The following is a 15,457-nucleotide window of genomic DNA, read 5'->3' as shown; positions in this document are numbered from 1 at the left end:
GAAAAAACTTTTGATAATGCTAGTTAGTTATTTACGGAATAATAATGATGTCATCGCACAACATTTCTTATCAGGGGCAGTTAAATTGGCTAAATGAAATTTTTTAACATTTTACAACCCTGGTTTCAGCCTTTCGTAACTAATACCTTTGCCACGACTTCTGCTCAGTAGAGCTGGATTAGAAAAAGTAACGGTCGTTAATATCTATTAAATTGAATCATTAGGTTGAAAACTGTGGTGGATTGTTTTGACACCGGGTCGGGATGGTGATCAAAGTTTATGTTTGACCTCCTGAAGATATCGATCCAATCGACGTAATTGAACATGAACATCTAGAACAATAGCATCTCATCATTTTGGACTTTCTGAGGAAGAATGTATAATTCCAACCTTTTATTATGCAAGCTCCCACTGTGCATCTGCACCGTCCTCCCAGTCATTAGTCGCGAATAAAAATCTCCAGCAACGGGTAGAGCTTAGGTGGAGGAAAAACCCGACCACAAAATCGCCATAACGGCAAATCACGGCAAGTCGACCAAAGAGGCTTGGCATTTGGTTGCTTTCTCCTCGAAACGAAATGCCTTGCGCCGCCTTTACAACTGCCTTCCCGTCATCATACGGCACATAAAAGTTAAAGTTGTGAGTTAGTGTTTTAAAAAATAAAAGAATCGACGACGGGTCCCCACGAGGACTCGGTTTCCGAATGCGAATAACAAGCTGTTCACCTCCGGCATATCGCGCACGTCGACGTCGTCGTTCCAACAGCAACAACCCACGACACGGACTACCTACATAGTACTTCGTAAAGGCCGACCAACACAACACTCCAGTAAGGACGCCGCGAAACGGACCGCAGCCACGCCATGAACGGCTTCAGCGACGGCAGGACCGTCTACAGCATTTCGTTACACGACAGCCAGAGCGAGTTAATTCAGGTGTGGAACAGGTAAAATCTCACTGGCCGGATTTAGCACCACTCAAAATTAGCGATTAGTTGGTTAATTCCCCTTTCGGGTGACGGCCCTGTGTCCTAGGAGTTGTTTTAATTTCCTATATATACCTTCGGTGAACTCAACTGGTAGTTGCCTTTATTGGGTACTAGTGCGTGGGTGTTTGAGGGAGTGCATGCCCAAGTGGCGTCAGACATTCGCTAGAAATATAAATCGTATCAGTGGGGGGTGGTCTTTTCTTGTTCTACACATATAAGGGTCCGAGTAATTTTCGACGAACGAAAACTCGCAAGGTAAGTTAGTGCGGATACAAGATTAGAGTAAGTAATACCACTTTTGCGAGGCAGTCAAAACGTTTCATAAAGCCAAACTTTTCAAACACTCGCAAAATCTTAGAGCTGTCAAAAAGAGATCTAAGTACTTTTACTGGCCTGCTAACAGGCCATTGTCCGAGCCGTTATCATATGAAGCTAATCGGAAAGCTTCAGAATGATATATGTCGTTTTTGCGACATTGATACAGAAGACTCGGAACATTTGTTATGCCGTTGTCCGGCAATTGCTGTTAAAAGAATTAGGTTCTTCGACAAGGGGCTAATAGAACCCCTTGATGTCTGGAGAACAAATCCCAATACGGTTGTACAGTTTATCCGAGCTGTGTCACCATGTTGGGATCAAACGCACAGTCAAGGTTTGATTATTGCTAACAGTAGTAATACGTCAACTTGATATAGCTAAAACAAACTGGGGCATATGTCACAATAGATCTAATAACTGGTCGTAGTGACTTAGATACCCAACAAGGAATAAAATAATAATAATAATAATAAGTAAAAGTTCGTTATCGTAAAATCGTTATCGCGTTGATCACGGATAGTAGTAGTGAATGTCGCATAATGAAACAGCCGCGAATAAAACAATCAAGTGATGTGTAGTGATCATTAGCATTTTTAATGCTCCGGAAACGCTGCTGCGTGACGAACCCAGGTGACCCTGGAAATTGAACGAAACAAACAGTGACAGTGCAGTGTAGTGAACCAAAGACTAATTGTACAATATGAAGTACATACAGTGTCGGACAAAACAATAAGAGCACCAGCCATTTTTCATACAAAATGGCCAAGTTTTACGATGTGATGCTCGGTTTCAAGTGAACCGATTAGGCTGAAATTATGACAGTCGCAATGGAGCTACGTGAATTTTGATTTGTATTCAATTGGGTTAGTTCTGTTCACTACATCAAAAGTTACAGATATACGAAACGACAAAATAATAGGACTAGTAATAGGACCACTTTCAGATTACCAAAGGATATATGAGAGTATCTGATGCTTAATGATAGATAAACTACCTACAGGCCAGGCTATAGCCCAGGAGGGTAAACTGGCACAACTAGTCAATGAGGCATGCCGTGAGATCCTAGGACTGAGCAAAGTCCGTTGGCCGAACTTTGGAGAACACAGATTGGCGTCAGGTCAAAGTCTGCTATACTCTAGCCTACGAGGTGAACACGCTTCTCGCCACCATGGAGTTGATTTCCTGCTCAAGGCTCACGCCCTAGAGAGGATAATTGTAGCCAGATTCATAACACGGGATCGAAACCTTACAATGACCCAATGTTACGCGCCAACCGATGCTACCGAATTGCAAGATAAAGAGAACTTCTAGAATCAACTGAATGCTGTCGTGGACATGATTCCGAAAGGTGATATCAAGATCCGCATGGTCGCCTTCAACGCGAAGGTTAGTTCCGACAACTCGGACTATGAGCACGTCAGGAGAAATGAGCGAAGAGCTGTTTGCAGAGTTTTGTGGCAACAACGACATGGTGATTGGGGGATCACTCTTTCCTCATCAACCAGTGCACAAAGTAACATGGGTTTTCCGTGATGGCGTCAAGAAAAATCAAATCGACCACATCTGCGTCAGCCGGAATGAGAGACGGAGCTTTCTTGATATGCGGAACAAACGTAGCGCCGACATTGCGTCCAACCATCATCTCCTAAGGAGAAAATCGGACGCCGGTTCAACACACGCCAACTGGAAGACGCTGCGGTGAAAAGGTCCTTCGTCGAGGAGCTAGCGAACCGTGTCCAGAAGGTGGAAGCGTAGAAGATCAATGGAGCGCAATCAAGAACGTTTTCATCGCCGCCAGCGAGAATAATTTGGGTGAGCTATGCACACAGAGAAAGCAGTGGATCACAGATGATACCTGGAGGAAGATAGAGGAGCGAAGGAACACCAAATCCGCGATAAAGCGAGCGAAAACACGAGGATCCAAAGCCGTAGCCCGTCAGCGTTATTCGGCTCTCGAGAAGGAAGTAAAACGCTCAGGTAGACGGGACAAAAGAGCGTGGGCGGACTCCCTTTTTCAAGTGTCGGTCACGCCATCAACACCTCAGCATGATCTGCCAAGGGTTCGACGCATTACCCGTGTCAACACCGAAGCTCCATCAGTGCGTGCAGGAGATTGAAACAGCCATCCGTAGCATGAAATCGAACAGGGCCCCAGGGGCCGATCGCATATCAGCTGAGATGCTCAAAGCTGACCCCGTAGTATCCGCACAACTACTGACTGCATCAAATATTCTGCAACATATGGGAAACCACGACATTTCCAGCCGATGCAAGGCGTCTTAGTAAAGATACCCAAAAAGGGTGACCTGACTGTATGCGATAATTGGCGGAGCATCTTATTACTGTATATCATTCTCCAAGTCCTCTGCAAAGTGATCCCTAACCGTATACAAGATAAGATTGACGCAACTCTCCGACGGCAGCAAGCAGGAATCTGTATCGGACGATCCTGTGTGGACCATATTGTCACGCTCCGTATCATCCTGGAGCAAATCAATGAGTTCCATGAGTCTCTCTACCTGGTGTTCATTGATTACGAAATGCTTTCGACCGTCTCAATCACGGAAACATGTGGGAAGCCCTCAGGCGCAAGGGTCTCCCTGAGAAAATCATCGGCCTCATTGAAGCACAGTACACAGTACACAGTACACAGTACGTAATCGAAGAGATCCTGGTAGGTGTGATTAACCGTGAATCAAATCGTGGATTGCTGTGGCAGCCCATTACTATGGAGCACCTAAATGACTTCGAATTGGCTAATGACGTTGCTCTCCTAGCTCAACAGTGCTCTGATATGCACGCTCAATGATCTTACCAATCGCTCCTCAGCGGCAGGTCTTACCATCAACGTCAACAAGAGCAAATCGTTGGATGTAAACACGGTAAACCCTTCCAGCTTTACGGTATCTGGGCAATCAGTGGAGAATGTTGAAAGCTTCCAATATCTTGGTAGCCAAATGGCGGCCCATGGCGGCACCAAGATCGACATGGATCAAGAAGGCGATGAGGGCTGCCTTTGCGAGTTTAAGAAATATATGGAAAAACAACCAGATCAGTCGACGCACCAAAATCCGAATGTTTAACTCGAACGTGGAATCTGTGCTGATATACGCCAGTGAAACCTGGTGTGTATCAGTGGAGAACACCCAACGGCTGCAGGTGTTCATCAATAGATGCCAACGTGGAGCTCCATCGTCGATGTCATCAAAAGCCGATTGCGACAGAAATTCGGGAGCGAAAGTGGAGCTGGGTCGGCCACACTCTACGCAGGGGCGGAAACGAAATCTGCAGGCAAGCTTTAGATTTGAACCCAGTAGAACATCGCAGCAGAGGCAGACCCAGAGGCTCATGGCGGCGCAGCCTCAACAACGAAATCAAGCAAGTCGACAGAAATTTGACCTGGTCACAAGTTAAGGCGATGGCTGGCAATCGCCCAGGATGGAAATCTTTCAATTCGGTCCTCTGCACCACCGTTGGTGCCCAGGACTGAAAATAAGTAAGTAGTTGGCAGCAGCGTACCTTCGAACTCTCGAATAGCTCTGTACCGACGATACTGTCGTACCAACATTCTGATTTATCGACCGTATTCTACACGCAACCTGAGATTGGCAGATTCTAATACAATTGGGTATGTAACATATACAAATATTGTATTAGGGCCTTGCAAATACAAAAATTGGTAGGTGGCAGTATACCAAAAATTGTATTGGCTTCCTAGAATCTGGAAAAGGAAAATTTCGCATGTGTGCGTGTGCTCTGTCGCACTGGTTTCTCATTATTTGTTCTATTTTTAGACTGATCATGGCAGCAGCGGCGGCATCAAAAACCAATACATGTTTAAAAAGAAATACGGGCGGCGGCGGGAATCGAACCGAGACACTATCATGGTGATACACAGTATCCTGCGCTCTAACCAGCACGGCTATAACTGCACATGAATAGACAAGAGGCTGAAAGCCATCATTATCAACACAAACGTGGCTTGGTGATGGAAGTGATACAGCCGCCACACTGCACAATGGGCCCAGAGCCGTATTTGCGAAGACAAAACTGTTTAAGCTTCAGCTTTAAGTTTTTAGACACATATTGTGATTTAGAATAGTTATTTATGTAACGAGTTGCAAAATGATGATTTTTACAGCACGAGTCGTACATTTATCCAACGAGGCTTGCCGAGTTGGATAAATATGACGAGTGCTGTAAAAATCGAGTTTTGCAACGAGTTGCATACAACATTTGTTGCAATGAGAAGAAATAATCACTGTAATATGATCATTTCCATCAGTATCATCATGCTTCCTGGTGGTTGAAGGGGATCACCCACGTGTTCCACCAAGCTAAACGCAGAACTTGAATCAAGCAAGCTGTGCTATTACCGTCACATTTTTTCAAGTTCTTGACGTGACAACACAGGTTATTGCCCAAACAATTGCATTATGATTCATAATGCAACCCAAATGAGTTGCATTATGAATCATAATGCAACTGCTTTTCATAGTAAGGAAAAGTAGGCCGTAGTGACACTAAAACGGCAAGTATAAAATGCAATATTATAGTGCCAAGTTGCAAAAAGTTTATTTTCAATTGTTGACCCTATTCCCTATTATTGTTATGTTAGGGTGGTTCGTCTGGTTAAACTGATTCAAAAATCTGCTTTCTAATAATTTTATTTGCGATGCCATGATGGATGGTGATGAATTGTTTAATTAGAAAATCCACCAATAACACAAGTTTACAAAATAAAACGAAAGTCGTTAACTTCTGCCAACGACCAACATTTTCGAAGCACAATTTAGTGCTGATTTCGAAACCGACCTTCAAAAAATTTTAAGAAGAACAGTTTTTGAGTTTTAGGTCAATATCGAGTTTTGCAACTTTTCAAAATATGTAATTTACTAAAATTCAAATATATTGAGTTTTGTTCAACAAATTTTAAATCTTTATCCATAAATTAAAAGCTGAATACAATACCATTCGATCATCTGAATACAGGTTTTGCGTCAGATTAATGAAATTAGACATATTGGCGAGTTTTAGGGACGATCTTCTTAAATTTTAGCAAAATACCCAAAATTTTTTGAAGAAACGTATTTTTTTAAATAAGAAAAAAACAACTTAAAAATTGTTTCTCAACGTTTATTTGACATATAATATGTAGGCGAGCTACAGTAAAAATTTCAGCTCAATCGGAGCATTGATTACGGAGAATGAGATGTTTGAAGTGAGCGACTTTGCTTAAAAATAGAACAAAAATCGATTTCAAATCATCAACCTTGTATGGAAAGTCGAAAAAATTTCCGCTCTACTGTAATTTTTTTCATTCACGTTTTCGAACTCAGGGCATGATTCTACCCCAAAAATGATCATCAGCTTACCGAGTTCAAAAATGCTGTAAACTAGTGTAAACGGCAAATTCTAAATTTCATATATCTCAGGACTCTCACCACTAAGAAAGTTGGTGTCTTCGACAACGTTGTTAAGTGAGTCAAGGGCTTACAGTTAATGGTCCACTAGGCGGCGCTAGTTACACATTTGCAAAATCATTCAAATGATTGATATTTTTTCGTGAAGTAATCAACCAGCTGTAAGTTTGATTTCTTTGAACGTGTCTAAGTCAAGTCTAAGGTTTTTCAAAGAGCTATGTATTAGTCATAATTGGCTTCTTTAGTGGTGTTGAGATAACTCCATATTCTGAATCTGCATGCCAAACTGAGCCAAAATCCAAATTTTCATCAATTTTGGTGCCCGGGAACCTATTTAAAAATCAATTTGAAATTTGTATGGGAGCGATTTGTCGAATCACCCCTCGTCGCATTTTGTACTGAGTGGAGCTGTCAAGCAGTTGCCCAGCTGTCAAAAGGTGATTTCAAAAAATCTCTTTGAAATTCATTTCAGATACCAGAATAAAGTTCTAAAAATCTGAAAAAAATCATAGCGGCTCAGAAAAAGATGCTCTTTTGTTTAAAATTAAAAAATCATTAAATTTTTCTTAATTTAAAAACCCAATTGTGCAATGTCGCATTTCATTCGGTTCACTTGATCCAGAGATGTAGCAATTAAACGAAGAACACTCAAATATGAACTACTAGTTGCTCCAAATTTATGTAAAGTTATCCAATCGAGCCCAAATTTGTACCGTTTATAGCTTACTAGTTGTGCAACTGGCAGGAAAAAATTGAGAATATTTGGTGCATTTTTGAAAAAGTTACAGCTTGCTAAATATTGAAATAATAAATAAAAGTTGCATGCTTCAATTAATTCGTAACTAGCGCCGCCTTCTGACAGAACCTTGAACCAATCAGCTAATCAACTGAGCGGCCGTAACCAACCTAACAACATCGCCGAAGACATCAACTTTCTAAGTGATCTGAGTCCTGAGATATATGGAATATAATATTTGTTTGCTCACTAGCGCTGCCTTGTGGTAGAATTTTGAATCAAACGGCTCATCATTTGTTAGCTCTTGACCAGCCAAATAATATTGCCGAAGACACCAACTCTCTAAGTAACCAGGATGATGAGATACAGGGGATAGACAAAATGATCGGGACAGGCAAAATTTTCCCTTCTCGAAAAAATTTCAAATAGCTGTAACTTTTCGAAAAGTGCATCAAATATTCTCAAATTTTTACTGTTTTTTGTGTATCAGTGTACAAAATTTGAAAAAGATCGAACTATTCTGCACAAAGTTATAAAGATTCTAAAAAAAGCTATAATTATCCGATAGCCATCTTTGAGCTGTTATATCTCTGAATTCAATGAACCGAATGTTATTAAATTTTGACCATTTATGACTTATATAATGAGCATTGAAAAACTTTTGACATAACTTAAAATTCTTAACACGGAAGAAAATTATAACAATTAGATTATTTTTCTAATAAAACACAAAATTTTCTTAAATTTCAACATCGTTTCAAAATTCAAGATATTAATTAAAGTTTATTTAAATTCCCTCTGATTGTCTTGCATATTAAAAATAGACCAATTTACTAAAAAATCGTAAAGTTAATGAAATCGCTATAACTTTTTCTCTCGTTAATAATTTCAAGTTAAGTCAAACGTTTTTCAGAGCTCATTATATAAGTCATAAATGGACAAAATTTCATTGCATTCGGTTCATTGAAACCAGAGATATAACAGCTCAAAGTCAGGCTATCGGATAGTTCTACCTTTTTCTAAAATGCTTATAACTTCGTACAGAATAGCCCGATCTTTTCCAAATTTTGTCCACTGATACACAAATAGTTGATCAACTTACAGTGAAAATTTGAGAATATTTGATGCGCTTTTCGAAAAGTTACAGCTATTTGAAATTTTTTTAAGAAGGGAAAATTTTGCCTGTCCCGATCATTTTGTCTATCCCCTGTATTTGGTATAAACATTTCATCAGTATTACGTCTGTTTGTCTCTGGTATGACAGATATCACAGACAGCAAAACGTAGCACTGGCGAAATTTCCATACCGTACATCTTAGCACCATGATTACTTAAATATCCGGTATACTTGGCAAAGTTGTTAGGCCAGCCAAGGTTTTACTCTGGTGATGGGCCGTTTGATTCAAAATTCCACCACTAGGTAGCCCTGACGATAAATTAATTATTATATTCCATATATCTCAGAACTCTGATTACTTAGAAAGTTGGTTGCTTCGGCAATGTTGTTTGGTTTATTAAGGCGTTTCAGTTGATTAGCTGATTGGTTCAGGATTCTGTCAGTAGACGGCGTTAGTTGCAAATTAGTAGAAGCATGTATCTTTTAATTATTATCTCGAATATATTCAGCAACCTGTAACTTTCTATAATGTGTAGAGAATATTCTCAAATTTTATCTGCTAGTTGCACAACTAATTAGTTATAAATGGTACAAATTTGAGCTCGATTGGATAGTTTTACATGAAGTTGGAGCGACTCTAGTAAAATGTTTCATATTTGAGTGTTCTTCGTTTAACTGATATATCTCATGATTAAGTGAACCGAATGAAATGAAATATTGCACATTTATGACTAATATATAGCTCTTTGAAAAACCTTTGACTTGACTTAAATATGTTCAAAGAAAACTAAATTACAGCTTTTTGATTGCTTTACGAAAAAAAACATTCATTTCCATAATTTTGCAAATGTGTAACTTGCGCTTCCGTGTGGCAAAATTTCGAAACAAGTGGACCATTAACTGTAAGCCCTTGACCTACCACACAACATTGTCAAAGACACCAACTTTGTAAGTGACCAGAATTCTGAGATATATTAAATTTAAAATCTGCTTGACCTCTAGCACCGCCTAGTGGTATATACAAAAGCATGCTAAGTTTTAAAAATTGCCTAAAACATTTTTAGCAAGTTGTATCCTTTTATAAAGTCCACCAAAACTATTCAAATTTTGATTACTTGTTCCTCAACGAGTTTGATTTAATTGGTGCAAATTTGGGCTTGATTGATTATTCAACTTTACACGAAATTAGAGCCCTTCTATCTATATCTAGTTTTTGACTTCCGTTTATCAAATTACTGTACCTTAGGACTAAGCGAACCGAATTAAATAAAATTTTGAAAGTTTGTAACTAATGTATTGGTCTTCATGTATCGTTGGACTCGACTAAAATATGACCAAAGGCAAAAAAGTTGCAATTTATTGAAAACTTTTCGAAAAGTTCTAATGATTCGAATGTTTTATCCAAGGGCTGAAAGTCTCTTGAATAAAGACAAATTAATCAAATCAATCGAATATTTTATTTTTGTAAATTTGCTATAACTTCGTAAAACATTCTGATATTGTATAGAGAATAATTAATCAGCAGATTTTTGGATAAGCCACACTTGATTGACCGTAATCATTTCACAATATTGAAAAAAAAAGAAATGACAGAACTTGGCAGAAACATTTTTGTCTTCGTAAGTACGACTCTGGACCCATTGTGCACTGAAAAGCCCGCATCCAGCAGGTTGCTGATGTTTGCAAGTGGAAAATTCCATGTAGACAATAGGACGCGAAGCTCAGCAGCGAAGCGAAAGTTATTTTTAGACGCAACCCAATTCAACTTCTCGGGTTTGAATGGAGGTGTTTGTGTGTAGTGGTATGGAAGCTATGGAACCGTGTAGCGCATCTTAATACAACGAATGGATTATGATTTATCACATTTTCTGTACGTTTTTAATACATAAATTGGTAGAAAAGGCATATCTCAATTTTTGGTAGCTTTTCTTGTTTTGCGTGTATTTATAACTTAATTATTTTATGGCTTAATCGGTCTTTTTCTACTCAGAGTGTAAGGGAGTAAGGGAGTAGAGATCAGACGGCTTGGTGGTCTAGTGGCTACCGCTTCTGATTCGTATGCAGAAGGTCAAGGGTTCAGTCCCTGGCCCGTCCCTTTCATCCTACTTTGTATCTTTCTATCCCCTTTCTCTCTCTTTCTTCTCTACATATATACAACTCATGTATATTCATATGTTCATAGCCATCGCTAGAACCAGAAACGAATTGCAAAAATTCGTTTCCCTTCCTTCCAACTTCCACAGCACAGTGTATATAACGCCTGCAAGTTATGCAACCAAAGCGAACTGTGCCGCTTGACCTTCATAGTAATCACCACACAATCTTATCACCTTACGAACACTTAAATATCCCCTATCCATGGATCGCATCACCGACTCAACGGTGACTCCCAGATCTCCCATCCTTTCCGTCTAACAAATACCTCAGTCCGTGCCAGTGAATCAAAATTCAACCATCGCGCAACAATAACGACAATATCGCAACCTAAATTTGTTGCGACATAGGTATGTCCTAACTTGAACAGAATAGGACAAAGATCGTACACCACGAGTTTAGAGATTTTTAAGGCTTGCATTGTGATTTTCGAACGGTAACTTCGAGTCGGTAAACACTGCTACGCTGCTGAAGATGTATCATCAAAAATGTTCGATTTTGGGTTGGTAATAATTGATTATTCACGAGTTGAAAAGTACGCAACAATTTCAGCTTCCGTTTTGTCTGCAACAAAAATCTTCGAGATCATGTCATTATCTGTTACCAGTTGGGATAAAGAATAATCGCTGCGCCTTCTTTGTTGCTTGTTTTGTGTCTCTTTTGTCTGACAATTCTCTTCACTGGTCCGTGCTGGTTGTGGGGATGCAGAGGTGCTCTCGGTCTTTAGTAGCAACAACCAGCACACTCTAACATTCCTTTCCCTTCCCAACTGACTATAAGGACGTGGCCGGCACCGTTATTGATCAAAAATGCATGAGCTGCTTAAATTACACTTTGAGAATAAGTGGAGTGTCCCACTGCCGTTCTACGCCCGATTGTCCCATGTTATATGGGAATCCCAAATAACATGGGACAATTATGCGTAGAATGGCAGCCCAGCCCTCATTCATTTGGATCTCAGGGCGATTGGTACCAGCTCAGATCAACCACGGAGGAGCAACCATTGACATGTATAGTCAGATTTAATCGTTTGATCGTTTGATCTGCAGAGTGTAAGGGAGTAGATAATCAAATGATAGTATGATAGTATTCGCTAGGTTGCGAATAAGTGTGAAAATGTATAGAAAATGAAATTAGGCAAATAGGCCATGTATTGAACGAATACATCGAATGCATGAAATTTCTACCATACTAAGACTGGCAAAAGTTTCAGGCTGCCGACTGCCTATGTATTGTTCTATTTTCATCAGGATACCCCTATGAACGGAAGTGTGAATTCCACAAAAGCTACCGATCGATAGAACTTAAACCTTCAGTACACGCTTTGCCAAGTGTGCAAATTTTTCTGCACGCATAACCCAGAAGGCCAACAGCGGTCGCAACATTGACAAAACATCGGTAATGTCAAGCGTTTGCTTTGATGTTGGTTGATGCGTGCGGAAAAGTTTGCACACTTGGCAAAGCGTGTACTGAAGGTTTAACTTCTATCGATCGGTGTACTGAAGGCTTTACGATGACAACAGAACAATACATAGGTGTACAGCTAAGCTTAGAGGTATCAGGTATCAGTAGGTCGGCTTCAGAGGCACGTTCTCCACCATTTGGGAAATTTGTGCCATCGCCATTCATCATTTACCTGACGGAGAAGGGAATAAAAAAGGACAGGACAGGTGAAAGGACAAGTAAGGGAATAGGATCGTCATACACGCATAGGCGTACCACAATGGGTTCAAACAGCGCCCTGGAAAGGGCACTGTGATAACGCATAAAGCAGTTTCACTTAATAAGCGTTTGCCGAGTACCGTAATTCGGGCTCAAATTGATCACTTTAAAACAACTTTTGCGGATAACATCAGCGACAATTCAAATATTGCCAAAAGAATGTCTGTAAAATCAGTACCCAGTGGATCTCCACGTGACAGAATTATGTTCAACAAATTTAAACATTAAGTTAAATAACTCCAAATATCAAAAAATTGGAAATGCCACTGTGGGGCGAAATTGATCAGTATACAATTAAGCATCGGTTGGAAAGGAAAATATCCTTCTCCGCTTAATTTTGCTCTTGTAAAACCGAATAACGCGTTTAAAATCTTACAACTAGTGGATTTAATACTTTGAATTCAAAATTAAATTTTGAAATTTCTCCTTAAACGCCTAAAGGTAGGCAATTTCATTTGAAATAAGTGATTTCTGTCACAATAAATTACTATTTCAACATAAAATAAACTTTTCTTTTTACTATTTCATGTTCTTATTAGCTACATAACTTTCCAACCAAGGCTCCACAAAAATGTTAAAACAGAGAATTTACTGGAAGTCCTATTAGCAATCGATTGTTTAGTAGCCATGGTTTCAGCTAAATCAGTAATGCATTGCAAATTCCTAAAAAAAATAAAGCAAAACTAACTTTTTTCTTAAAAAATAAAATTCTACACTCATCTCTAGACATCTACGAACCAGATGACGTAAAAAGGTTATGATCATTACGACGCTTAAGAGTTCCCAGTATTGAATTACAATGTAGTACCCGAATGATCAATTTCACCCCGCTGATCCATTTGACTCCGGTTTACGGTACTCGGAGACGCAATTGCTTAGAGTACCGCAACGAAGACGCAATTACTCAGGCATCGATCATCCGAACCCTAACATTTGGATTACACGCTGTTGTGATCAACTCCTCCTGGAGAACAGACGATGATTTTTTTTTTAATTTGTGAATTTCCCACCGGGGTTGGTTACCCGAATGTTACTCGCAATACAGCCAGTACCACCGCAAGGTAGGGTTATGAGTTGCTAGACAGAGTCTAGTGATCTCGAAGGGATCTGAATTACGCAAATATCCTACCTTTACCGTGCCAGACGGATATTGGCATCCATTAAGCCACTGTTACAAACTGACTTAGAAAGTTTTCAAGTACTCACACTGAGTACAATGATACATATTGCCTATTTTACTGGCATTTTACCAGATTAGCTGGTATGTCTGAAACATACTGGAAAAACTTGTAATTAGAAGGCACGAAATGTTGCTAATTGGCAAATTTCATCCCACAATTTGCCAATTAGCAACATTTCGTGCCTTCTAATTACAAGTTTTTCCAGTACTCACACTGAACTTGGTTGGAAATTTGCATTGAAGTTCCATCAAGGAAACATCTTTAGCAGCTTGAAAGCGGTTTGAGATGCTCCTAGGGATCGGAACTTTGAAGCTCCTAGAATTTCAATGCAGTAGCTTGATGTTCAAATGAAGCCTTAATTATCAGCTAAGAAAATTTAGAAGAAACATTGAATGGTAGGGTTTTGTACCATTTGGGCAGGTGTACCTATTTTGGGCACTTGCCGTTATAACCGATTGATTTCAGATTTTGTATAGAGTTAGATACTGAACGTGCCTTACTCTATACAAAAATTCAAATCAATCCGTTTGAAATTGACTTAGTTATAGCGGCAAGTGCCCAAAATAGGTACAACTGCCCAAATGGTACAAGACCCTATGTCAATTTAAATTTAAGACTTTCTTCACAACTGGGACAAACCTTGCTTCTCAGCTTATTGTTCCATTGGCACTACCCACAGTTATAAAATGGGAGCTTCCTCTGACAATGACTAGAATAGTGGACGTATTTTGACCCGGGCAGGTATTTTGGTCCACCTTGGGAGTTTTATAACATTTATCATATAATCTCTACAAAATCTTGGCAAACCCGGGTCAAAACACGTCCACTACCCTATGACAGTCACGAAGATACCCTAGGCCAAATGAATTCAAAGATATTTCTGTTAAAAAAGATTTTGGACCAACCGGCAATCACGATCAGAAGCTTCTTAGAACGTTATCCCGTTATTATGTGATTTTTCAAGTTCAATAGGACAGATCGGTGAAGTACTAGAATTGTAGTAATGAGCTGAATTTTAGTATGGTGAGAAGGTCAATCCTCCGTTTCTGCAATGAAATGGTGCAAACAGCGTGGGTATTATGATTCCTTGACTAATTTGATGCTGTTTGAGCAAAACTTTGGGCAACAGTGTTGTTGTTTTCTCCATTTCTTGCAACATAAACAACAAACTTATCCAAAGTTTTGCTCAAACAGCATCAAATTAGACTAGGAATCATAATACCCACGCTGTTTGCACCATTTCATTGCAGAAACGGAGGATTGACCTTCTCACCATACTAAAATTCAGCTCATTACTACAAATCTAGTACTACACCGAACGTGCCCCATAGGAGGCAATCAGTGAAGTACTAGATTGAAAGTAGTGAGCTGGATTTTTGTATGGTGAGATAATCAATTCTCCGTTTCTGCAATGAAATGGTGCAAACAGCGTGGGTTATATGATTTCTTGCCTAATTTGATGCTGTTTGACCAAAAGTTTGGTTAACTGTGTTGTTGTATGTATTATTTATTTCTTACAACTTCAACAACACAGTTACCCAAACTTTTGCTCAAACAGCATCAAATTAGGCAAGAAATCATATGACCCACGCTGTTTGCACCATTTCATTGCAGAAACGGAGAATTGATTATCTCACCATACAAAAATCCAGCTCACTACTTTCAATCTAGTACTTCACTGATTGCTTCCTATTGACTTAAAGATGCTGCTTTGAACCCAGAGCAAATCTCCACTAAGCTTTTTGGCTCATAAATTACCCTCTCATCTGGTTTCTGGGTATGTTGCACATTTTGTTCTTATCAAAAAGTTGTTTTTGT

The 15,457-nt window shown here is 39.5% G+C and overlaps 1 protein-coding gene across 1 annotated transcript in view; it reads left to right on the top strand.

Annotated features, from left to right (window-relative positions):
* LOC115262720 (protein stum) overlaps window positions 1-15,457 on the top strand; it is a 204,190-nt gene that overhangs the window by 149,566 nt on the left and 39,167 nt on the right. The window lies entirely within an intron of this gene.

The sequence above is a fragment of the Aedes albopictus genome, chromosome 3 (genome assembly GCF_035046485.1).
Source record: "Aedes albopictus strain Foshan chromosome 3, AalbF5, whole genome shotgun sequence".
Lineage (NCBI taxonomy): Eukaryota > Metazoa > Arthropoda > Insecta > Diptera > Culicidae > Aedes > Aedes albopictus.
Note: the sequence above shows the minus strand (reverse complement) of the source record. Positions and strands in the feature narration are given on the sequence as shown.